General features: G+C 44.7%; 1 long non-coding RNA gene across 3 annotated transcripts in view; it reads left to right on the top strand.

The window, feature by feature from the left end:
* Positions 1-23775, top strand: part of LOC146817967 (uncharacterized) — a 63411-nt gene extending 39636 nt beyond the window's left edge. Inside the window, exons 3-5 of one of the 3 annotated variants that reach the window (XR_014963037.1) lie at positions 13654-13693; positions 14201-14274; positions 20711-21861. This is a non-coding gene — a long non-coding RNA (uncharacterized LOC146817967). Of the gene's footprint in view, positions 1-13653; positions 13694-14200; positions 14275-20710 lie in introns of all 3 variants that reach the window. The other 2 variants (XR_014963038.1, XR_014963039.1) reach the window with 2 other exon arrangements.
* The last annotated feature ends 2303 nt before the right edge of the window (positions 23776-26078 follow it).

Here is a 26078-nt window from a genome sequence, read left to right as displayed (position 1 = left end):
GCCCATAGTCGACCTTACATTTTACCAGTTCTGTTGGAACTCCATCCGTACCTAGTGCCTTGCCATAAGTACTCTGCTGGATGGACTCCTTGACCTCGCCTAAGGTAAACGGAACACTCAATTGGTATTACCAGGAAAAGCTAACTAGTGGTTGGTGAACTTCCAGGGGTGTGGAATTTAATAAAATATCTACTTGTCCATGGGACTGGTAGCTTCATAAATCTACTTGCCCTGTAACAAAATCTACTTGCCCCTTTGGTGCCATGTAGTGCAGTGACAAATAATGGCAGCAATCTCATTTTATCAGATCTCTGATAATAGCCTCTCTGATTATACCAGGGTTGATACTATAAAAGGGTTTGAATACTAGCAATTTCCTTATATTGCCACCTTTCTGCAGATCTACATACTGGGGCTAGAGGTAGTGGTAAGCAATGATTCCAAGGTTAAAATGCCTTTTTGAGTCTGTGCAAACCTACTAACATGCATGTGTTAGTGGTTTTCACCAGCTCTTCTCTTCTCTAATCTTTTCCCACACTGACAAAGGTTAGAAATTTACTACTGACAATGGCAGAAGGAACATCTCTTCCTGGGCTGGGAAAAATGTGGCTGGAGGAGAAGTGAACTAGTAAACGCTCAACAGATTTTTGCAGGAGAAAAACTGTGCATTCATATTTGGTAGTGCTAAAATGCAGTTCACAAAGTAAGATTTCATGGCCTTCATGTGAATACATGAAAGCCATAAATCTGCACTAATGCAAGAAAATATACCATGGGTGCACTTTCATGACTTTCTTTAAGAATTGGGTCCTAATTAGGTCTGGTGTTAAGCAAGACCTTTTGCTTTTATGAAAATTCTATCCATCGACTGGCTTCACCGTGAGTGACGGCCTTCTGCTCTTTTATAAGCAGCATATCGGAAACACATAGTAGTTTTGTTCAGTGCTAGGAAATACTGTGGCAATGTGTGCTTTTAGACCAAAAACTGCTTTTCCAATAGTTGTTGTAATGGTTAGGACCCAGTAGCTCCAGCAACAAAAAAGTTTTACATAAACCATGTCAAAACAAGACACGCATTGACTAAACCAAAAGGTTGACCACCAAGTCAGACCTATTGGCGTTGCCAGTGCTTGCTTATTTTCATGTTTCCCATAATCTTGTTGAAACTGGTTACACTGATTTTCTATTATGAATATTTTTGGGAAAAACTAGCATGCATCCACGCATTTTAATAAATTATGCTTCACATAAATGATACCTAAAATTTCACAGTAGCAAAACGTAGGGAAGGGTTTTAGAGGTGGCTTGAGCTGGTTACTGTCTTAATTAAGAAGGAGTGTTTCTACAGTGGGTACGTTTGTGAATTCTGCCGTAAAGAACATAGCATCAGTGCACTTTCACATTGTTTTACTATCTCTCCTGAGAAGTTTGCACTGTTAGCTGTTCCTGGCTTTAGTAGCTTCCAGCGGTACCTTCTCCATGTATTCACTTGCTCTGCATGTGATTTCTTTCCAGTAGAAAAAAACCTGTCTTACTGACTGACTTGTGGCAAAAGTCTCAGCAATGTGCTTTGATGTAACTAACGTTCAACCCAATTGCAAGGTGGTGTAGCTGTTGTAGAGAATTCGATGCTCCGGATGAGAAAACGAATATAACACAAAGGACAGACACATGGGGATCTGCAAACATTTGGACCCTGAAAACAATACATCCTATTGAAGTCAAGGAGCGGGAAGCTCCATCAATCTATCCATCCGAAACAGTAGGAGGAGGATTTCTTTAGACCAGTTTATCCTACGGTCTCAACATCTTTCGCTGTCCCGTGTCAATTGTTAAGGTGCCTATTTGTATACATTGCATGTACACACACGCACTGTCTACCCATAGTAGCTCCTCTAACTAGTCACCTCTGCCAGGACATTGTAGGTAACCATTCCATATTTTGCCTAGTACCAGCACACAATTCACCTAGCTCTTGAGGAAATGTGGCTCAAATATAATCGGCCAAACGAGGGCACTGAACCTCCAACCTTGACTCACTTTCAGTTAACCTCATTGTGTGACCCGGAGCAAGTGTTTTATTTACTTGGTCCTACGTTTCTTAATCTACTAAAGTTGGTGGTACTTGGGTTAAGGTTAACCCATTACTAAACACTACCTAAAACAAGTGTATATTGCTAAACCGCACAGGAGCCCTGGGTTTAACCAAAACTTTAATAGTTTTTTCAGCGGTGATGAAGAGTTTTCAATGCTTAATTATTGCTGTTAATTAGATAAAGGTGCAGCATATTGGGAAACTCATGGTTGCTTAGTGGGTGAGTTTGACGTACGTTCTTATTCAATGAGAACTGAGCTGACCCTGCAATAGCCCCTTTGTAGGCCTCCAGTCACCTATCTTATTGCAGATATAGTCTTGTGCCCTGGCACTTGAAGAGATCACCCTCCATTTAGCTCTCCATGTTTCCTTAAAGTCATGCTTGGCAGTGCACAGAAAAGCATATAAATTCCCTCAGGTCAAAGACAAGGCTTTGGTAACATCAGGTGATTGAAGTTAAGATTTACATTGAGTGTCTTTCGTACACACATCACAGCACAAGTCGCGGTGGAAAAGGGTGGACTGAGTCCCCTCACTAATCAGAGGAGACACCGTTGTCTTTTGCCCAAGGCAGAAGGAAGCTCAAGTATGTCTCTTTTACAACTGTATGAACTCCCATGCACTTACCTAGCATTTTCATGACTGTTTCCACTGGCAATATGCCCTTGTGTTTACATAGAATGTGGCTCACTGTATTTTTGTGTCACTAGACAACATCTTCCTTCTCCTCTAGAGGAGCCCATGATGTCCACCACTGAGACATTCATTTCTTAACAATGTTGGGACTGTGGTGTTTTGCAGTTTTATGGTGTTACGAATTACAGCATGATCGAAACAGAGCACCTAACCATTTGCTCTGTACAAAATATACATGAAACACCTTCTATGTACTCACTAAAAACTGCACTTTTTGACTGTAACTTAGAAGGGTTTTTTAAAAATGTCACTTTGCGTACCCCTTTGTGGTTGGGAAGACAAATGATTTAAAAGAAGTAAAACGAATATAAAACCTAGTTCAGCATTTCACTGCATAATTATATTTGTTGTTTATGTAAAGCACTTATACAATCAGGGTACCATATCGGAGAGCTGACAGCCTAACAATATAAACATTTTTTGTGCAAAATTATACATTTTTAAAGCATCGCACAAGATTGTAACATTACTTGCTGTGACCTCACTTCATTTGATGTCTCTGTGCATCGCTTATGTTAATTAGTCCACCAGCGATTTTCTCTAGGATTTGTGCCCTGCATACCATCACAAACCTGTCTACAAAAGCACACTGGGGGGGGGGGGGGCTTCTTTTCCCCTCTTCTCATTTCTAGTGCCTGTGAAGATACAAATGCAGAGCACCTGGCTGTCTAGGAAGAACGAGCTGGTAAGCAGCACCGCGCCCACCAAATAAACCTGAGGCATGAGGGGCCCAGTGAAAGGACAGAAGTGGGGGTAGGCCAGAGGCCTATATGAAAGCGAAAGTCCCATGGGTAAAGTAAGGAGCTTTAATGTAAGCCCTTGATAAGATAAGACATGAGAAGCCAAGGGAAGCGGGCCAGGGCTGTCTGAGAGGCCGTAAAAAGGGCAGGTACAGGCACCGGGTGAGACATAGGGTGCATGAATGAAGGGAGGGGCTCGAGCTGCATGGGAAGGGAAACCAGGGCACTTTACTGTAGGCCCAGGAGGCGAGGGTGACTAGGGATCTTGGGGCCATATGAGGCCCAAGGGTGGAACAAAGAATAAAAGACAGGAATGAAAGGGTTCAAGTCCGAGCAGGGGCCTAGAAGCAGATAAACCAGCCTCTTGCACATCAGTGCTGTAGGTGTTCTGGAGCTGCAGAAGCGCGATCTTCGCCTCATGCTCGAACTGAATGAAAGTAAGAAGGGAGGGCCCGAAAGCCGCACAAGAGCCTCGAGGAGAAAGTAAAATGCCTGTTACCTGGCAATGTTTTGGGTGTACCACACGGAGCTGCAACTACGAGCTCCATTCCAACATGTTGGTCTTCTGCTTCATGGAAATGAAAGCGCAGGCCCCAGCTTTTGCACAGGCCCTTTCACTGCTAATAACTTTCACTGCCAATAAACTGCTCAAAGCCCAGCCCTGACTAGGAGCCACTGACAGAAAGAAAAGGTGTACCAGTGGGTCGAGCTAAGCCCCCCTCTCATCCAAAGCCAGTCGTGGCTGTACTTCATGCCATCAGTGCAATCACAGGCCACTACACTTCAGCACGTAGTGGCATGTGCTTCATTCAGACTTATTGACTGGCCTTGACCAGCACTGTTTCTCCGCTGTGTATCGGATTAAAGTAAGTCTTTGTCTACTTGTCCTTGGGACAAAATAGACATTGCAACTTCTTGCCCTTGTGAGAAATCTAGATGTCTTGGGCGTCGGGAGATACAAATTCCCCACCCCTGAACTTCAGAGTATAAATCCTGGAAAAGTGGACCTCCCAGGTAGCACTAGCAATATGGCTGCTAATAGGAGACATAGGGCACTTTAACATGCGTACGGAATTTACAATTGCCCAGAAGGTCCTCGAGTCTTTTGTATTAGCAGTGTCGACTAGCTTTTCTCAATGCTGGGTTGCGACTTCAATCCATCTTTTGTCAATAGCTGTTTTATGTGTTCTATGCAAAACAGCTATTTCAGCAAGGTCTCTAGGGTTATCAAGAACTACATACAAAGGCCTGTTCGCATTAGAGCGATCATCATTAAACCATCTAGGTGCCACTCGGTTTTTCCAAATGGGTTCAAAAAGAGGGCTTTTAATATGTTCAGAAAGGACAACAAACTTGCGTATTACCTAATCATTCCCTCCCTAAATCTCCAGGTATCTCAGAAACTAGTCACACTTGCATCTGATTAATAAATCAAGACCACGATTAGGGTTTCGGAGTCTCCAGACTAACCTTAGCACATTTGGGGAGGGGAAGGGACTGCTAATACCGGTCGCTATATTTTCTTCCTTTGATATTGGGTGTGAAAGTCACTAGTAATGGATTATGGTCACTCTAATTCGATGCTAATATTGCATCCCTTTCTAGCAGGCATCGGGCGTTTCCTCGGGAGGCTGGAAGCTGGCTTTGTAGCAGTGGGGTGCTGGTTTTACAGTTGTGCTGTAATATCGGTCCCCAGTAACAAAAGAAGCAAGCGTTTCCAGCCTCCCGGGGCCAGGCAGGGGTTGGTTCGAGAAAATTGCCAGTGCTGCTATGGGTTCCCAGTCCGGCCCTGCTATCTAGGGGATAAGTCAAGCCTCTAGAAATAAAAACTTAATTGATCACTGCCTCTAAAAGTAGATAAAGTATCTGCACTTGGCCCTACTAAATCTATAACGTTACTCAAGTTATTTATTTTGTGCCAAGCTACGTTGTTAATCGAGCACAGAAAGTCGGGGCTCAGTGTTGTTTGACCTTGTACTAGATGTTCAGACAAAGTCCCAGATAGAAGAATCAATAACAAACACTTGCAGTGTTTTGCTAAAATAATATTGTGGCACAAAAATAAATGTGCCGAGTGTAACGTGTGCAAAGCCAACACAACTGCACAGAGCCTCGTATGGCTAAAACTAACTTGCCCAAATCAGAGGCTCTCAATGAACATGCATTTTGTTTGATAATGATTAAAGTAACACATCTCATCAACTGAAATTCAGCTGAAATGTGAACCCTCTCCTTTCAGATCAACAATCTGCCATTCAAATTAATGAACAAACCACTTGTTATGTACCTGATGCTATTATCTGTGTTATAGTTGCAAGAAAGTAAGTACAAGTAATGTCCAGCAAATATGGCCTTCCAACTCTGTTGATAGTGATGCCAACTTTCTTTACTGAATGCTCATACTGCTCTGCTAGGTAGGCCTTCGAGATGCTTTCATATTAGTCTTTAGTCCGTGTGCTGATGTTACAGTTGGCATTGAAATGAGGCTGATAGTGTTCATCCAGCATCCAGCAAAACACAAAATTAGGGTTGGTTTGGGGCGATGTTCACACTGCAGTTGGTTTGTCCTTGCATATGTATCGCTTCTAAACTACGTATCTATTGCTTTCTGCTCTGTTGGTGCAGAATTTGTTGTGCATTATAATGTTAATTGTATCTACCAGCTAAGGTCTAGAGCTATTAAATTCTATTGTGGGTTCTTCAGCCTGTGACCAAAAACCCCAGCGGAGTAAGTAGAGGTGGGCAAGTTCAATCAAACATATAAAGTCGCAACCAAATCATGAATGCTAAAAATGATGGCATCACTAAACTACTCAAATCTTGACCTATGCACTATTAGAATGTTTTTAAGAATGTAGCACCCTCTTATCTGGAGGTAATAAGTGGAAGTTTTCAGAATCTGCGTTCTTTTCAGCCTTTATATTTTTATTATAGTTAACTGTTCTTGCTAGCACAGCAACCTGTTGGTCGATGCTATCTGTAGACTTTAAGAATCATTCTTTCTCTCTTGTCACCCTGAGAACTGATTGGTATTCCCTGATACATTGTGTGGTCAGTAATTTACAGGCAGGCCCAGTGATCAAGGTTTGGTCTTGGCAAAGACTAATTCACTGGTTGCATATTCTGTCAGTGGTCAAAACATTGAAAGTGTACTATGTGGGGGGGCGTGGCCAAGCCGAGCTACAAGATGGCTGCTTAATCGGTCTGCTCTGCTGACCGAGCACGAAATCTGTTACTCATCCGGTTAAATCTCCTACTTCAGGACCCTAATACCAACATTGGTGATCGGCTAGGGCTGAGGAGCTGATCGATACCTCCTGCGGCCAGAACGGAGGGACGGAACACCCACACCGAGCCCTGCGCCATCGAGCCTGGTCGGGGAGGCGACGCGGCTGTGCGGCTTGATGTAATATCGATGAAGTGCACTCACCGTGACGGTTTCCTCTGGTGTCTGGATGATGGGGTGCCGGGGAGCTGCGACCCGTTGTGCCACGAGGGAGGTCCTGGACCGCAACTTCTCCATCTGTAGGCCGCGATTGTCAGCGGGCGCGCCACCGTCTCTCCTGAGCCTAGACGGGCCGAACACTGTGCGGGCACCCGAGCGGCCGGTAAGAGCGGAGCTGCGAATCGGCAACAGTGTCTGCCCCTGCTGAAGGGGGCAGGGATGTGGTGTGATTGTAGCGAGGTGTGAGCCCAGCGCCGACGTTTCTCCGGAGCCCTAGACGGGTTGTAACCTGGGCGTGTACCTGTGAAGCTGGCGGACGTGGAGCTTCGGCATCCGTATCTGTCCTTGTTACAGGGAGCGGTATTGTGGAGAGACAGCGGTGAGAAGGGAGCCCCGAGCCGGCTGTTTGGGAGGGGAGTACCCAGGCTCTATACGGCCTTGCTGAGAAGACATCCTGAGGCTCCTTGCACCAGGACAGCACGGGCCAGAACTGTAGCATTGCTGAGCTGTGATTGCCATATAGGCCCATGATTAGGGCATCTGAATACTATATCTGCCTTGTGACCTGCGTCATATTTAATGAGGGGCTCTCCAGCTAGGTCACTGTCCTAAACCTCTGTGAATGCATGTATGTACCAAAAGTGAACACTGAATCCCACTGAGAAGCTCCTGTGGGGTGAAACCCCTTTTCCCTCAACATCGACCTTGAGGCACAGTTGAGTCGTTGCTCAGGAGAAACCCTTGCGCGCATTTAAAAATACCCTGGTCCTGGGAAATTCGGAACGTGTGCTGCCAGTGACCTTCACTCCTGCTGTTTGTGGGCTGTGTTGCGCAGCGTAACTGAGTCTGGTGCTTCCACGGCTACTGCCAAATAAAATATTCACTATCTACCGTGAATAAGCCCCACGGGTGGGACTTGCATGCATTATGGCGGGGGGTCGTGGCTCGAAGGCAGCTCTCCAGACCAAATTGTCGAAGTATGCGTGGGAGGGAGGCCCCGGCACCAGCCCCAAAGGAACCCAACATAAATCCGATAAACCTGAGCCTAGTGGGAAGCACAAGGAGCCAACATTGCATGACATTCTTGAAGCCATTACCAGTGTTCGCACATCCTTGGAGTCGCGTATCGACACAGTATCCACTGAAGTGTCCCTAATCAGAGAGGATATGCGCTCAATGAACACACGCTTAAAGGATGTTGAAATCAAGGCGACCTCCCTGGTGGAGGACACGCCAAAGCTGCAGAGGAAGGTAGATGACCTGCAATCGCACGCTGTGATGCTCGAACTGCAGTTGGATGACGTCCGCATAATTGCGCTGCCTAAATGTGCAGAGGGGCCATCGGCTGACCTCTTCGTGGAGGACTTGATCACTACTTACCTAAAGCCACGGGGAGTTTCCAACTTCTTCCCCATAGAGCGAGCGCACCGGGTGCCGGGCGGCCAACCAAGGCCGGGAGCCCCCCCTGACCACTTCTCGCCAGGATTTTCAATTTCCGCGGCAGGGATGCTATCCTGCAGTGTGCCCGCTCCGCCCCGCCAGTGGAATTCCACAATAGCCGCATCACATTTTTCCCAGACTTCACCCTCAAGGTGCAGCAACAATGACACAGCTTCTTGGAAGTGAAAAAAGCGCTCCGCGACAAGGACTTGAAAAATGCTATGATGTTCCCGGCCAGGTTGAGGGTGGAATCGGAGGGCAACACCTGTTTCTTCACCACCCCGGAGGAGACTTGGGACTGGCTGGAGAGCTGGCATACAGTGGGCCGACGCAACAATCATGCTCAGGTGGGAGGATGGACAGACGCCCGAGCTTCTGGTGGTGGCTTGCCCATGCAGGACTTGATCGAGGCGGCGGGTGGCTCCGAATAACTGGTCTGTATGTTTTCCCTTTTTGAAGTTGGAATGGTTCAAACGAACGGAGGGCTGTGGGGATATTGCTGTATTAGCTACCCGCATCAGACTTTGTTGTTTAAGTTGGACTGTCATAGGTGGCATGGTTGAACTGCTCTCCCTGATTTGGGCCCGCTCTTCCGTTAATTGAAAGGGTGTCTTTGGGTGTGTTTTAGGCCCTGGTTGATGCTCTTAGTATGCATATGCTTGACTATTCATGTTGATGTTGGTACAGTAAAATGTTTCTATGATAGTGCTCGGGTTGGCTGTACAAACCCGTAAGTTTTTGGAAGGGTGGGCGATAGGCACTCCGCTAGTTTGGGGGGCGGGAGGTTTTGTTTCCGCCGAGCAGGGAGGGGGGTGTTTGGGGGTTGTACGCAGGGTCTGTAGGGTGGGTGGGGATTGTAATTGTGTTTTGATTTTGGAACTGTTTTTGTATAAGCAGATTATTTTTGTGTTCTTTTTGTTTTGGCATGTCACTTTCGATTGGTCTAGTGAGCAGGACTCGACTGACGAGGCGCTTGTGGTGTTCTCATTGGCAACAGTACTCAAGAATGCAGGAACATCCTTCCCTTTCTCCCCGTTGATGTGCTCCTTAGCGGGGTACCTTGTATCTATGACATCGAGTGATGGGTACCATGCATAGACAGAAACGTAATCTGTTATCCTGGAATGTGAATGGGCTGGGTGACAAAATCAAAAGAGGGGTGGTTCTCCAATTCTTGAAGCGGCATTCACCTTATATCGTCCTTTTGCAGGAGACCCATCTGTTGGGTAATGGTTGTAAGGCCCTGTCTCGGTGGGGATTCCAGATGGCTGCCCATTCTGCCTTTGGTTCTGGCTCTCGGGGGGGGGGGGGGGGGGGCATCCTGGTTCACAAGTCCTTCCCCTCTACTGTTAAGGAGGTCCACACGGACCCACTGGGCAGGTTCATAGCAGTGTCCGGGGTGTGGGAGGGGGCTGCCCTTAAGCTGGTATCGTTGTATATTCTGCCAGGCCTACACACTCGGGCATTTATAGATCTTGGTGATCTTCTCCTAAATCTACCGGACGGGAGATTGCTGATTGGGGGGGGGATTTTAATTCCAATGTTTCTGATTCCCTGGATCGCTGGCCCCGGAAAGACCTGCCGACGTCACGTAAATGCATACATAGCTTTCTGGGGGCTATGGGCCTGGTGGATGTTTGGAGACACTTGCATCCCAGTGAGCTCCAGTACACCCATCTCTCGGGGCCCCATCGTAGCATGTCACGAATAGATTATGTATTCACACTCCCGAACCAGATCCATATTGTCAAAGAGATTCGGCATTTGGCTAAGGGAATCTCAGATCACTCACCCGTGCTGTGCATGGTGCTAGTGGGGGAACCCACAGTAGGCCGCATGGCACCGCTTAACCCCTGGTATCTCACTATTCCCTCAGTTAAGGATAAAGTATTGGGCGAAACCGACCTCTATTACAAGTTGAAACGGGGTTCAGTCAGTTCATCCGTTTCCTTCCTTTTGGGAAGCCTATAAAACTGTAATTCAGGGGGTAGTGCTGGGACAGATTGCTGGACAACACAAGGAAAAAGCCGCGGACATGGCGCGCTTAGAGGGGGAGGTCCTGGTCTTGGAATGCGCAGTTCGTACGCAGGACTTGGAGGAATCACATCACAGGCTCCGAACTAAGATGAAACAATGTTCTGACTTGGCCGCTAATGCGGCTAAGGCACAATACAGAGCGACTTTCAGAAGGATTTATGATGTAGGCGATAAGACAGGCAAACTGCTGGCATGGTTGGATCGTAGAGGGTGGGTGAGGCGAGTGGTGGTGGAAATTGGCACCGACCAGCACTCCTGTGTTACCGCACCGCAAGATATTGCGGACGAGTTTGGGCAACACTACCGCTCCCTATATACTCTAGCACGGCCTATTCAGAGGAGGATGCTTTATCTCTACTCCGTGATATAGACCTGCCGACCCTTACTGCGGAGGACGGCTCCGATCTGGAGCGTGACCGAACTGTGACCGAAGTGGAGAAGGCCATCCATGACTTGCGGGGTGGAAGCATCGTGCCCTAATGGGATCCCCATAGAATTATTTAAGCTGATGGCAGATATAAATGCCCCTTATCTTACTGACATGTACAAGGAGAGTAAAGAGATTGGAATCCTTCCAGAAGACCATAGACTGGCCACTGTCCTAGTCATCCATAAATCGGGCAAACCTGCAGACCAGTGTTCTTCGTATAGGCCCATTTCGTTGCTCAATTGCGAGGCAAAAATCCTCGCGAAGGTCCTCGCCACTCGTTTGTTGCAGGTTCTTCCCATCCTGATCAGTCCGGGTTTATGCCGGCAAGAAATACGTCTCTTAATCTCCGCCGACTACATGGAGTACTCTGCAGGGCGGATACTATTTGAGAGGATGCTGTGGTGGTGTCCCTAGATGCTGCATCGACCTTCGACACCATAGAATGGCCCTACATGTTTGCTGCGCTCCGTAAATTAGGCTTTGGCTCGAACTTTATTGATTGGGTGCGCCTTTTGTATTGCCAACCGTTGGCGCAGGTGGTCGGCAACAATCGCAAGTCCCCTGTTTTTCCCTTGGGAAGGGGCACTAGGCAGGGATGTCTCCTATCACCGCTCCTCTTCGCTTTGGCCTTGGAGCCCCTGATGGCGTGGATCCGTTGGGACCCAGCTATCAGGGGCCTGAGATTGACTCATGGCTGGGAGGACTGCATATTTGTACGCGGATTCTATCCTGCTTTACCTTTCCTCTCCGGCAAAATCGCTCACCGTGGTGATGGACATATTTCACATCTTTGGCAGATTCGCAGGTTACCGGATCAACTGGTCTATATCTGTGCTCTACGTCGTCAATGGGCAGACGCCCCGACTTTCCCGGGATTGTCAATTGACGGAGGCCGTGCCAGGGTTCAAATATCTGGGAATTTGGGTATCCAAAAACTTGTCTTGATTTTATGAGACTAACCTTCGGCCTCCGCCAACGTTCCTTAAATCAGATGTCCAGCACTGGAAGTTGCTTCCCCTAACTCTCCTGGGGCGTGCGGCACTATTTAAAATGATGACCCTCTCCTGACTTTTATATGCGCTACAGAACACGCCAATTACGGTAGCAGCATTGTACTACAAGGGAATAGTCTTTGGTGCGGGAATTGCTATGGGAGGGTAAGCCCCCCTCGCACCCCACTCAACCCCCCACGACACGATGACCCGGCCTTCCGGATGGACCGATGGCTCCTCCCAGGAGGTGGCTTTGAGGGGGGGTGTATAGTAAATCACCGATACCCATCCTGTCCGGTCCGACTAAACATGCTGTGCATGTATGGAAAGACGCTACTAGGAGTCTGGGTTGGGAGGGCAAACTCACCAGGGCCACACCGCTCTGGCACAGTGACCGGCTGGGTCGACTGTCGCGGTCCCAGGGATTAGACGAATGGAAAACCAATGGCATCTCCAGAATTGGGACCTGTGGAAATCGGGCGAGGTCATACCATTCTCCCAATTGCAGCAAGAATATGAAATGGCCAATTCCGAACAGTTTCGGTATCTCCAAATCAGGCACGCTTTGCTCGCAGCTCTCCCAAAGGGGGCTGACCTCCCTGAGTCCTCTCCGCTGGAGGACAGGATTTTGGAAGGCGATTTGCCTGAGAAGGCTATATCCCTTGTATATAGAAAACTCATTAACCACATGCCGGATCCCCTGATCTGCCTCGGAGGTAAATGGGACCACGATGTGGCTGGACTGGAGGACGAGGAGTGGCGGGCTGCCGTGGCGTCTCCGCGGGAGGTCTCCATTTCTTCGAGATTCCGATTGGTCCACCTCAAAATCCTTCACAGAACATATTTGTCTGGGCCTTGTCTGGTCCATATGGGCTACGCCCAAGACACTAATTGTGTCCGGCACTGTGGGCAAGAGGGCACCTTTATTCACACACTGGGGAATGTGTGCTACAATACAGAAATACTTGGAGAGGGTGGTACGTATGATGGAGGAGGCGTTGAGCGAGCAGATACCATGTAACATCAAACTGAGTTTGTTGAACATCTGGGAACCCACGGACCTCAGTGCTAAGGAGAGCATTTGGGTGGCTCTGGGCTTCATGGTGGCCAAGCGTAATGTTGCACGTTTATGGAGGGCCCCGAACCCACCCAACATTGGCGATTGGGCTAAGGACATGGACTGGTGTATGGTGACTGAGGTGCCTACCTATGTCTCTATGGGGTGCCCGACAAAATGGTCCTAAATATGGGGCTCATGGAACACTTTTCGTGGGGATATATGTGAACCACCCGGGAGCGGGGAGGAGGATGATGTCGTAATGCTATAAATGTGATTTTTGATGAGACTTGGAATGTACTGTGCCATGAGCTATAGCTGCTGTATTACTGTGCTCTACGAAACCTTTGAGCATTGTGGTGCTTCGATTGTTTACATGCCTTTTTCAATAAAAAAGAATTATAAAAAATAAAAAAAAGTGTACTATGTGGATTTGTTGGGCGTGGGGTTGTATTTTGTTTCTGCAGTTCTGACAGGAATAGGTAATGTTTCCCTCCTTCAAGCAGAGATTGAACAAGGCATCAAGACAAATGGGGGAAAGGGGGGGGGGAGGGGGCAATTACGTGGTGCTAGTGACTCAATGAAACAGCTGACCAGACAAGCAGTCACGTCATTTTATGTTTTTTAGATCACGTGATAGTCGCTTATTTCTGGTGAAAGTAAATATGCAGCATTATTATTATGCCTTTTTACTGTTCATCATTTTTCTTGTATTTCACAGATGATCAATTCTGTTGTTCAGAACAGCAATAATCTAGCAGGTTAGTTACCTCATTGTCTGTTGTATATTTTAGGTGTCTTCTTTTCCATTGTTGCATATGTAAGTTACGTTTTGCTCATATTTAGTATATTTCTTGTGACAATACGTTTTGCACTGATACACTGGTCTTGCAATAGTTGATGCAGATTCTGGTTTGCGTGAGATCAGTCTACTTTGTTCTGGTGCCCTGTCACATAAACAACGTTGATACCACTCTAAAAAATTGTGGCACTGGCCATGTCTATTAGCCACTCTGCCCATGAGTCCATTTGAACTGTTTACCTGTTGTCTTCGGCACCACAGTTTTGTTAATAGCTCAGTTGGTAAACTTGCCCATGCTAAGTGACATTCATGAACAGCTGTTTTTTTCACATCAACCAATACCGTTAATTGTAGATTTTTCTAATTAGCTTGTAAAAAGTAATTAAATGTTCTAGTTCAAGCGGAATATAATTGCTAATTAAAGAGCATCGCCATACTAAACACATGAACCCTTCTGTATCGCAAGTAAAATTACTATCTAGGTTAATCAACGAGTTCTGCACATCGTATGGAATTTCTGGAGCCTCATCACCAGTGAAGGTATTTTCAACACTCAACATTGCACATTGATGCTTGGGCATTGAAGGCTTGGGTGATGTTTGTTTACATAAGAGGTTGAACAGTTGTGCACTCCTCCCCAAGCTTTAGTTTCCATTGTGGTCATCTTGAGTTGATGGTAAAATGGAGTTGCAGATCAGTGCTGATTGCAGAGAATGGGAGCAGTCTGCTCTAGGACCAGAGACTTAAGTAGGTGTGCATCTACATTCTAGTCTAACTGAAATGTAAAAATGTAAGGTATGAAGTTAGAGCATATCCACACACTTCTCATAAATTAGTCACCAGTTGCTGGTTCTGCTATTGGTATTCATAATTTGCACTGATACACTGGTCTGCAAAAGTTGAAGCAGATTCTGGTTTGCGTCAGATCAGTCTACTTTGTTCTAGTGCCCTGTCACATGAACAACGTGGATACCACCCTAAAACCTATCAAAATGGTGGCACTGGCCATGTCTATTTTATTGGTATTCGTATAGAGGGTGTGTGGCACTTATGCATGTGTAGTGGCCAGGTGTCCACAGGCATACTTGCTCAGGGATCTTTGAGTGAGCCATTGCTGCATGAGACAAGTGTGCATTTTGCAAGGCCATGAGATGTTTGAGTCTTGTCCTAAATAATATTAGGACTGTAATTAGTGCATGTAGGAAATATTGTTACGTGGGCTTTCATTCTGCTCAAAGCATCAAACTGTATAAAAGAAACATTCACTGAAGGCCATATTGGCGCCTCCCTGACTGTACTTGTCGGAGGAAACCATACTTGCATACAGCAAGTAACCCTGGTGTTCACGGTGACCAGATATGCGATGCCCGGGAGCATCCCACAACAACATTCAAAAGTAGCTCAAACGCTGGCATGATCACGGCAGCTGGAGTTCCTTTCATGTGGCAAGACAGATTCTAAACTGAACCATTACAGGCCCTGTGTAAAACAATAATATCTACAAAGGAAGGGGCAACAGTTGATGACGTACTGAAGTACAATAGATAAGAGCCAAATTAGGAGTGGGTGGTTTGGCCCTTAGACACAAACACATCATAAACGGTTCCTGAACATCACCAGGGGACTCAGCCTGCATAGTCCAGACCCATGATATGTACAGAGAGAACATCCAGGGGTAGTGACATCCTACAGTGTTGGGAAGTTGTGCCTAGATTGGCTGGAAACCCTAACACTTGCAGAAGTGAACATCACTTATCTTTCCTCTCACATGACATGGATCTTGGGGTCTATTTACTAGGACCTAGGAAACCACGTCAAAAACGTTTCATATATGCAGGCATTTATGCTGCCTATAATGAAATCTGGAAGATTTCCCAACAATAAACCGCAGAGAGAATACGGGAAATAGACCGTATAAACTTATAAAAAAGCGTTAGCTCTGTTAGATAATGGGTTAACAACTTTGACCTCCAGAGTATATTCATTGGGCAACATTGTATCTTTTGCTATTGACATATTGGAACAGAATTTAGCCATATTACAACACAGCCCATCACAGTTACGTTCTATTATGCTATTAAGCTGGATACTACAATCTTTGCATGCAGGAATTGTGCCTTGGTGTTTTATAAACGCTGTCTCTGTTTTCAGAATACAATGTAACTGATACACTGATGGAAATGGCACAAAGGGGAGCAAAATATACAATGCTGCAAATTAAAAAAAAAAACTGGATAGGCTACCATTCACAGTGGCTGAATTACCATCAACAGATTGGCTACTTCATGGTCTAATAATCTAGAATCTAAGAGCCAAGGATCCCGCAAGGATTTAGTCGAACCTTCATAGTGAGAGTGTGGGACTTCGTCCTGGACTTGAGTTGGACACCCCGACAGGTATAGTTAGACCACTGTTAGCTGGAGCGATGGTATGCAGGAGCCGCAGCGTCTCTGGTCAGTGTGTCGGCCTTGAAGTCTCGGTTCCCTCCTGACTACTGATAGCAAGAGGTGCTGTATGTATACAGTCTGTGTGCGTCTGTTACCCATTGATCAGTATGAGGATGACGTTGGGGATTAAACCTTTGTGCGTAGATAGGAGAGGTGAAGTATGCCCCCTGGATAGTGTACTCCTAAATTATTCATATGTGCTATGGATGACGTCTTAGCAACATCGATCGGGCAGAACCTTCCCTCCTCATAGAACTAGGTGAAAGGTTTAGTCCTTAAAAGGTGTCGGTCCTTATAAGGCATTCTGTCCTTATTTGGAGTTATGTCCTTATAAGGCTCGTTCATATGAATTGAAGGGGAGATGATGTAGGGAAAGAGTGCGATGTTCTCTAAACCTATATTGGGTGTACCGATATAAAATATAACAAAACAGTTGGATTGCAGTGATCATTGAACAAGCTCAGATATTACATACAGTAAAACGAATGCCTTCATGATGAACTGTGGAAAACCTCAGATTATGGGATTTGATAAAGATTAACTTTGGAATAGAGAGCAAGCTAGATGTGTTACACTTGAAGTTTGTGCAGCCATATACCTCCCTGGATGTAGTACTTGACTCAATTAGATCAGCATCAGTTTTGGAAAGGCAGTAGAAAGATGTTCTTCCCTTGGCAAAGGCATTAGATAGTTACTTATAATTAAAGAGAAAATACCCTGCTCCACTCATGACACCTAATAGTAATAAAATAGCCCTGCTGATAAATGTGCTACCAGTTTTTATGAGATATGTGTTATGTTATTGACAATTATATTGCGCACAGATACTTGTGTCCCGGTGCAACACCTAAATGGGAGCTGAGAACGATGGATAATTAAATGAAAAGCAGAGTTTTTTTGCTGTTTCCTGAAGAGCTTTGGGTCCTGGATGCTGCGAAGGTCCAAAGGAAGTGAGTTCCAAGCCACCACTGCCTTGTAAGCCATGGGGCGAACACCCAATCTCGTAAGGCGGAAGCGCGGAATAACTGCCAGAAGCTGCGCCGCTGAGCGCAACTGTCTCAGGGGCACATAAAACTTTAAACGTTTCCTAAGGTATACAGGGCCAAATCCGTACAGGGCTGAATGAGCCAGGGTGAGGGCTTTAAATTTAACTCTTTCAGCCACGGGAAGCCAGTGAAGATCATGCAGATGTTGCTTTATACTGGATCTCCCTGGAATGTTAAGTAGATACCTTGCTGCAGCGTTCTGCACTACCTGCAGTCTCTTCAGCTGGTACCCTGGCATTTGTAGAGAACCGGAGATCTTCGTTGAACCAGATCCCAAGATTTTTGACCGGCTGACCCACGGAATTGGGCAGTGGATAGTCAGCCGGCCAGAGCGATTCCCTAAACTGAGGAGGAAAGGGCCCATACAAGAGGATTTCTGACTTGTCCTCATTGCACTTGAGCTGCGCAGAGAGGAGCCATTGGAAAACGGCCGAAGGCAAGCTCTAGCTCGAGCAGGGGATAAGTCTTTTTTGCACCATTTAAAGAGGAGTTGGGTATCATCCGCATATGTGATTATCTTAGTGCCCAACTCCTCCGCCAGACAAAACCGCGGGATGACTTATATATTGAAGAGGAGGGGGCTTAAGGTGGAACCCTGAGGCACTCAAGTAGTCGCACTTTGGGGAGCAGATGAAGATGGGGCAGCCAAACTTGCTGCGCTCTGTCTTCCAGTATTATTTAAGCCAGCTCCAAGCAGATTCAGAGATACCGATATCCGAGAGACTGGCCAGTAGCAGGGAGTGAGACACAGTATTAAAGGCCGCAGAGAGATGTAGTAAAATGAGAGCCGCTCTGCCACCAGCGTCCAAACACTCTCTAATTGCTTCAGAGATTTCAACAAGGGCCATCTCTGTACTATAGGAGGCTCTGAACTCTGAGCTGGATGGAGCAGGCCAGAACCTTCCACAAAGTTAGTGAGCTGTTTGTTAACAGCTTTCTCACAGACTTACGCCATGGCCGGAAGGAGAGGGATAGGGCGGAAGCTAGCTGGGATAGATGGATCCAAAGAAGGTTTTTTTCAACAGAGGTAAAAGTTTGGCCTGCTTCCAATCTAGGGTAACTGTAGCGGTCTGTAGGGACATATTGATCAGAGTATTGACCTCAGGATTAACTACCTCAGCAACTGAGGCTAACAACCTGGCCAGAGAGGGATCCGACGGGGAGCCAGATTTCAGTGATTTTTTTTTTTTTTAGGGAGTCTTGCAGAGCAATATTTGAGAAGGCCGCCAGAGAGGGTGATAGAGACGAGGTAGATGTTGGAACTTTAAGGGAAGAATTTCCTACCGGAACAATGGTGCTAATCCTGAAATTCACCTTGAGCCCCTGAATCTTATCGATGAAAAAACTAGACCATTTCTCTCACCAGGTGACCAAGGTACGAAGAGTAATAATCTCAGCACTAGAGGCCAAGAAGCTCTGCACGATGGAGAAGATTTCTTTGGCGTTGTTTTTAGAGAGCGATACGCTCGGCATAGTACAGGCTCTTAGCTTGCCGTATGGATGCATAGTATGATTCTGCGCTCTCCTTAATGCCAATTTGGATAGTGGACAATATGCCAATCTCCAACATCGCTCCAATTTTTTGCAGTGATGTTTCTGCGCTTTGAGCTCATCGGGAAACCATGGTTTTGAGGGGGAGTCTCTGGATCGCCTATATGGTGAGAGGTGAGATGGATGTCAACAGCCTGCGAGATCCAACTAGTAAAACTCTCCAAGGCTCCTCCCAAATCCTTGGCCAAGGTTGGTCGAGTCTCTGCCAAAACCAGGCTAAACGCGGCAGGATCAATTTTGTGGGAGGGTCTGCCTTGGCAAGGCTGGTTAGGTGGGTGAAAACTCTCAATGGTCCATGAGAAGGGGACCACAAGGTGATCAGTCCAGGCTACTTAGAGGGGCTCTTTGACAAAAATGGAAATGGGCAAGTTTAAGCATATCGGGTCCATAATGTGTCCTTCACGCTGCGTGGGGGAACTAACCCATTGGGAGAGCTGGAAAAGGCTCAGAGTCGAAGAACTTCAGAGTTTTCCCCACCTCAGCACAGCCCAGATGAATGTTGAGAGCCCCAAGAAATGGAAAGTGGGAGAAGCGAAGAGCGCGGAGAATAATGACCTCATCCAGGGCTTTAAGGAAAGCTCCTCCAAGACCTGGAGGTCTATAGACTAATGTGCCGCCCAGTGTGAGATGGGGTGAAATGTTAATACAAAAATCCAGCGCCTCCTCATCTCCTATCCCCAGGGTCTCTCCGTGATGGAAGGTCCACTTATCCCTAAACTCCACCGCTATACCTCCACCTCTTCCGGTTTTGCGATCAACACTAGACACTCTGTATCCCCCAGGAATGGCCAGTTCATTTACTGGGTTGGAAAACTCATTGAGCCAAGTCTCCGTTATAAACAGTGAGTCGAGAGACTCATCCAAGAGAGTGCCTAGCTAATGAGCGCGCATTAATCAAGGCTGCAAGGATACATTGCCCCATACATTTTTTCAGAGGGAAGGTAGCTGGTGAGGAAGAATCTGCGGGTCTAGGGCACAAGCAAAAGTTACAGCTCTCACAGACCATAGATAAGTTGTCTAAAACTTCAGAGGCTTGAGCACTTATCAGCGTTGGGAACGAAGCAGAAGCTGCTCGACACGACTGTAGGACTGAGGAGAGGCTCTAGACAGGGAAGCGAAACGGGCAGCGTGGCTGGTGCTGGCTGCTTAAGGGACGCTGACTGGAGTAGACGGGCTTGCCTTAGGTGTGCCTGCGGCACGCGTCCGCGCAGCACGCATGCTTGTAGGCAAGCCACCTAAACATGAGTGACTGCCAGACTTTGATGAAACTCCTTTGCTTCATGAAGTTTCATAAATATTCTGCTATTAAGAGTGAGCTAGGTTTCACCTCAATTGACAAACAGCTTGTGCTGTGATGATGTGGGTATAAGAAGGGGAACATATTTTGCAGAAGTTGAAATTCACTCAATATAGAAACTCTTGAAATGGTGGTATCCATTGAATCTATGAATTAATTGTGTAGAACAAATTGGATTAAATGGGTGCGAGTGAGTTACTGGTCAAGAACTAATTAGTTGTCTGAATTCATTAAAGAACGGTAAAAAGCAGTGATCAATTAGGTACATGATTATTTGTCTGTTAATTAGAAATTGTCCCTGAAACTATGGTTGGTAAAATTTGCAAAATGCAGACGTATATTATAAAACTGCTTTGAAATGAAATGTGGATTATGCTAGAGGCTTAGGCTAAATACTTTTCACATCCTGTATGTAATGGTTGCCTTTCTTATGTAGTTAACAACATTTTGAATATTCTAAGTGTGTAAATAGTTTGAGTGTCTGAAACTAAATCAACTTATGTGCACCAACCCTAGCACTGGTTTAAAGTACCTGTGTTTGTGTAAATGCATCAGTTTGATCTCTTTTTAAACCAATGTTGTTCAGATATGTCAATACATGTAATATATAAATATGCCCTTTCTTTTACTTGTAGGCTTAAATGTTGGTTGGAAGATATTTTTCACTGGACGGAAGTGAGACTTGAAGTTATGGCAAGATTTACAGTGATCTTAGTCCTCTATTTTTGAACATTTTGAGCAGGTGGGAACTCGCTACTTCATTGCATGGCAAGAGGAGTAAGCTACACTTTGAAATGCAACAAGAACGCTCCACTTGTCGGATCTTTGCCATGGTTCTTGATGATCTGTCCACTCCTCCTGCTCTAAAATGAGATGTTTATGAAAGAAATGTGTTGGAAAGTGGAACAAACATTGCACTGACTGTGGCATTCAACTATCTTAAACATTATATTTTAAGATTTCTGTGGCAGATGTAGAAATTACAGCATTTATTTTGTTTCCCCCAGAAAAACATTTCCGGTTTTCTGAAGTGCAAACAATAATTTACAACCTCTGTTCATGCTTTGTTTGTATTGTTTTAATGTTGTTAATTATTGTTGGTGACTGAGACTGCTTCAAAATATCGAAATTAGGTAAAATGATGACATGAAAATGGATTTAAAAAAATTACAGTAGTTGCGAAACAAAAGGAATCTTATTTTGACACGTATGAGAAATCGCACAAGTGAATTTGTTAAACTCGGAGGGGGGGAGGTAGGTCATGCAAAGAAATGGAAATTTTTAATCTGTTTGTGATAAGTACAATTGAAACGTTTAGCAGTAACAGTTATGTGGCATAGGTACAACAATAAAAGGTGTGTAAATTCTAAAAAAAAGAAAAAGTCCTATCCCTCAAAACTAAAGGAAGGCTTAGAGGGGAATACTTAATAGAATATTAAGGAAGCCTTTGCAGATGCTGCCACCTCAATTGACAAAATTGTCTAGCTTTTCTCAGGTAAAGAAGGTGGAAATATGTTCTTATTTCACAAAAGTGAGAGGTTTAAATTGACAATGGGCCCAGAAAGCCTTCTTCCAGTTTAGGTAATTAAGCAATCTCTGAAAAGACAAAGTAGTAGAATAGCTTCAAGCAAGTGCCTCAAAATCCTTGGCGGGACAGCTCTACGAGAGGAATGTAAAAATGGGGAAAGCTGACTTCGCTCATGATCATCGATTTTTGATCAAGATGAGCAATTGATATGTACTACACTGTATTAAACAAAAGCTTTTAACTCTATACAAAACAAAATATATTTTTTTAAAGTCTTAACAGTCTTGTATTGCTTTCCCAGCCTGAGGAACAGGGTCGGGAAAGTGACTGTCGGAAAACAAAGGGTTCAGGTAGGTTGGGAAAAGTGATGGGAGATGGGGATTCAGGCCCCTAGCAGTGGTAATTCACTGCTTGTATCTGTGAAAATGGACCAGAAGGGCGAATACGTGTCAACACTAACAACACTAAAATCTGCAACAATATTCATACCCCACAGGAATACCTCCAGCTACTGATGTGACTTACAAACTTAACTTTTTAAGATGCCTGAGATGACCTCCCTGGATTTTAACTAATTTGCTAAAGTCTTCAGTCATTATCTCAGCTTTTCTTCTTTGTTCATTTAAGTATTGGCTAAGCTGGCAAGTCCTTGGTTTGCAATATACCAACCCATTTTATTTTATGATGAATCCAAAATTGATTCATGGATAGGTTCCAGGGGAATGTGAAGACGTGCTTGCTAGATATTTACCTTGTCAGGAGGCTTTCTTTTGTCTCCTCTCCAGTTGTGTGTCTTTATCTAGTTTACAATATACAAATGTAGCAGTACTCTAACATGGAATACACTACTTAAAAAATATGTTTTAAAGATATCTGTCCTACCTTGGATACAGCATGATTATCACAATCTAATTGGCAATGTTTTCTCATGGATTTATTTTTTGAGGTTCTACAGAACTCCATCCATTAACGTTACTGGTCAGGAGTGATACTTTGGCCTTTAAGGGATGAGCTTGGTAAACTCTTTTTGAAAGTCAAGACATTAACCCTTTACTAAACCAATTAACCTTAATTAGCGATAGCTGCTGCACCATCCTTTTTTTTGGCTCTACCACGAAATTCTTTAAAACAACTTCACCTTTTAAGAATGTGTGAAGGTTGCACAGCTTTCTGTAAAGCTTAAATGACAGTTTCTTTGGTCTGGGTGCTGTTAATTATATTACTCAACATCTGGTGCCTTTTTTATTTATTTATTTTTTACACAAAGCAAGTTGTCTTTTTTTTTATGACACAAAGCAAGTGCAGAGTATTTGCAAGTTAGTTAGCTATTTAGTTCAAACAAACTAAATATCATTCATGTCTTCTATTTGCCTATGTATTTTTCAAAGGGAGGACACATCTCAGGCTACATACCAAGAAGGTATATTACTATTTTTCACATTTGTATTGCAGCACAATCCGTTTCCAAGCTGTTCTTTGGGATACAACATTCTTAACATTGCCTTATGTTCAAATTGATGGGATTTTCTCCTTTGTATCTGTATTGTTTGTCCTTTTTTGTTTATAGCCCGAGAAAGCTCACTGACAAACTACAGCCCCTAGTGAAATGCTTGTTGGCTATGCTTGTTTTTTATTTTACTATCTTTTCTGCCAGTTGTGAGTTATAAGTTGGATATTATCTATGCAATAGATCATTTAACTTGCTCAGTACAAATGTGCTATTTGTTATTACTGCAACAGAAGTGTGTGATTTCCAATCTCTTTTCTTGTACCTCTATTTTAAACTTGGTGTCAATCGGAGTGTAAATTACAATCCTTCGACCCACATTTTGATTAACTACAGTCATGCAGTTGGAAGAATGGCTTATCTCAAGACCTCTTATGCTAACTGAATGAAGCACCTACTTCAAAAACGGGATATGATGTACTCCAACAATATGAAGAACAAACTGTGTAGGAATCTTAAGAGAAGCTGTGATAGTTCCCAGACAAACACTAAAGGCCTTGTTTTGCTAACTGGGAAGTATAAACCGTATGCAGTTCTTCCAACCTTAAAGAAAAGTTACATCATCCTGTGCAAAATTTAATTCTTTCACTTTCTTTAAGCTTTAGTCCAAGCACAACATCAACATATAATAGTGTAATATTGTTGTACATATATTGGCTCTACCTTTCATTACATGGAATAATGACCAATTTTTATTTTTCTCATGCAATATTACGAACCCCCCCTTTACACCTCAGCATTACAAATACTCTTCCCTTTACATGTCTCCCAATGGATGAATTACAATTTAAAAAAAAAAAATAATCAACCCTTCTTTTGCACAATCCAACCTGTTGAGCACTGAAGAAACCACATTTTTGCTCTCATTCTTGTTCTTGTGTTTGACCTCTCCAACTTTTCCATCTCATGTGGCCGCCTCCCAGCTGGTTTCAAAGTTAAACTGGCCCTACCTCTCCTTTTTTTATATAATAAAAAAAAAAAAAAAGCTGTCATTTCTCTTGCGGCAATTAATGCTCACTGGCTCTACTCATTTTTCTCCAGTGTTTATCTGTCTTAAGCTCAGTCCTCTAGCAGTATATTTAATCTGCTGCAGTCTGGTTTCTGCTCTATCGACTCAACGGAAGCTGTATTTATATTTATCATATACATCCAAATTCAGTACCGCTGCACATCGTAATCATCTTGTCTCTATCCTCATAGGCTACAACTTATCTACTGCCTTTTACACCGTTGACCATCTAACACTACTATCCTGTCTTAACTCGCTATGCATCTCAGTACTAGCTCAGGAGTAGCTTGCTTCATATCTGTCTGAACACACCTTTGCAGTTTTCTGGGAGTCCAAGATATCGGAACCCACCATGCTTAGGATAGGTGTACCTTAAGGCTCTGTACTAGACCTTTCCCCGCTATTCACCATCATTTGGGTTCTCATACTATCATTATGCTGATTACATGCATTGTCTGTTTAGGTTTTTTTCCCCTTTCCTATTTTCCCACCCCTGCTTCATTCTGGTATCCTGTTGCTATCTGTTCGCCAGCATTAGATCTTTCATAGGTTCACATGTTTGAATAATTTCCCACTGTCCAGCTGGGACTCCCCTTTGATTTTAAATAGCAGTAAACAATGTTAAAATGTCCACTGGTCTCAACTGTTCAGTAGCCCATCCACATCATTTTGAAAAAGTGTGAACTTCATCCATTGAGGTGGCAGTACTAGCTCTCCTACTCCCCTTCAAGGACACCGTTGCTCCTAATTCTAAGGCATGTTGTGTGCGAGGAGAACTTTGCTATAAATTCTGTGACCTTATCCTGTTGTTTTTCTGGTGTATCCCGGAACTAAACCAGCCCTACCTTCCACTTTCACAGTAAGCTCGTTTTTAGCGCAAGTTTTCTGGCTGGAAATATCTCCACAATCTGAGCCAGGGATGTCACCAACGACAGAGAAGTCATTTTTTTACCCAATCCTGCTCAACCTTTGGACTGATAAAGATCTAAATTGATGATTCCCCCTTGAGCAGTGCATTTATTGCCTTTATTAAGGACAAAAGGCTTCATGCTGTGATATTTGTATGATTTTTTCCTTCGAAGACTGAAGGATGTGGAGCTGGAACTGTATTTCTTGGCAAAGAAAAACAATACTCCTAAGGGGGTTGCCCCTCATTTGGGATTTATTCCGTGCACAATGCTCTACAAAGCACTTATAACAACGTGCCGCAAAAAAGCAGTGTGTGGAGTTTTCGGAGTTGGACTTTTTATCTAAAGCACTTGTAGCCACCTCTTGGGGAAAAAAAATGGGTTTCCTCTGAAAAATACTACAGGAAGGACCAACACCAAACTATGCAAGAAACAGTGTGAAAATACAATTCATATGGTGTCGTAGTTCATCTGCCCTCCTGACCAGTGACTTCTTACCTGTGAGGGAAACACTTCTCGTTGACAGCCCTCCCATTGCCACCGATTGGTCAAGCTCTGTAGAATATGACCTTGTCTGCGACCACTTCAGAGACATCCCTCTTTCTACCATCAACATTGATGGCACCATGCACAGTGGGCTTTCCCGTAGCTACATTTTCACCCATCAAAATGATCGCAAGCTTGCCCACTTAGATTCTGGACAAAAGGCAGATCTTGGTGACCAAGATGCCTTAAATACTGCCTACAGTCTTGTGCAACTTAATGTGCCGTTATGTCTTTGAGTTTGAGAAAGCCCTGGAGTAAAAGGAAATGTACCAGGAGTGCGAGTATCAATTGTAGACCTTGTTAGCTGACAATCCTCCTTGTGGTCCTCCTCGTTACGGTAGAGAGACCGATGTCTTGCAGGTGTGATACATTTCTGTCAATTTGGTAGCAGAGGATGGACACCATTCAAAGGTTACTGCTTCAACACCATGGTGGGCAACCTATGCCCATCCCTCCACTGCCACTCAGTCACCTATGTCCCCTCCAACACCCACACCTAGGATGG

The sequence above is a fragment of the Triturus cristatus genome, chromosome 6 (genome assembly GCF_964204655.1).
Source record: "Triturus cristatus chromosome 6, aTriCri1.1, whole genome shotgun sequence".
In the NCBI taxonomy this organism is placed as follows: domain Eukaryota; kingdom Metazoa; phylum Chordata; class Amphibia; order Caudata; family Salamandridae; genus Triturus; species Triturus cristatus.
The sequence above is the reverse complement of the archived record's forward strand: the minus strand, read 5'-3'. Positions and strand labels throughout refer to the sequence as shown.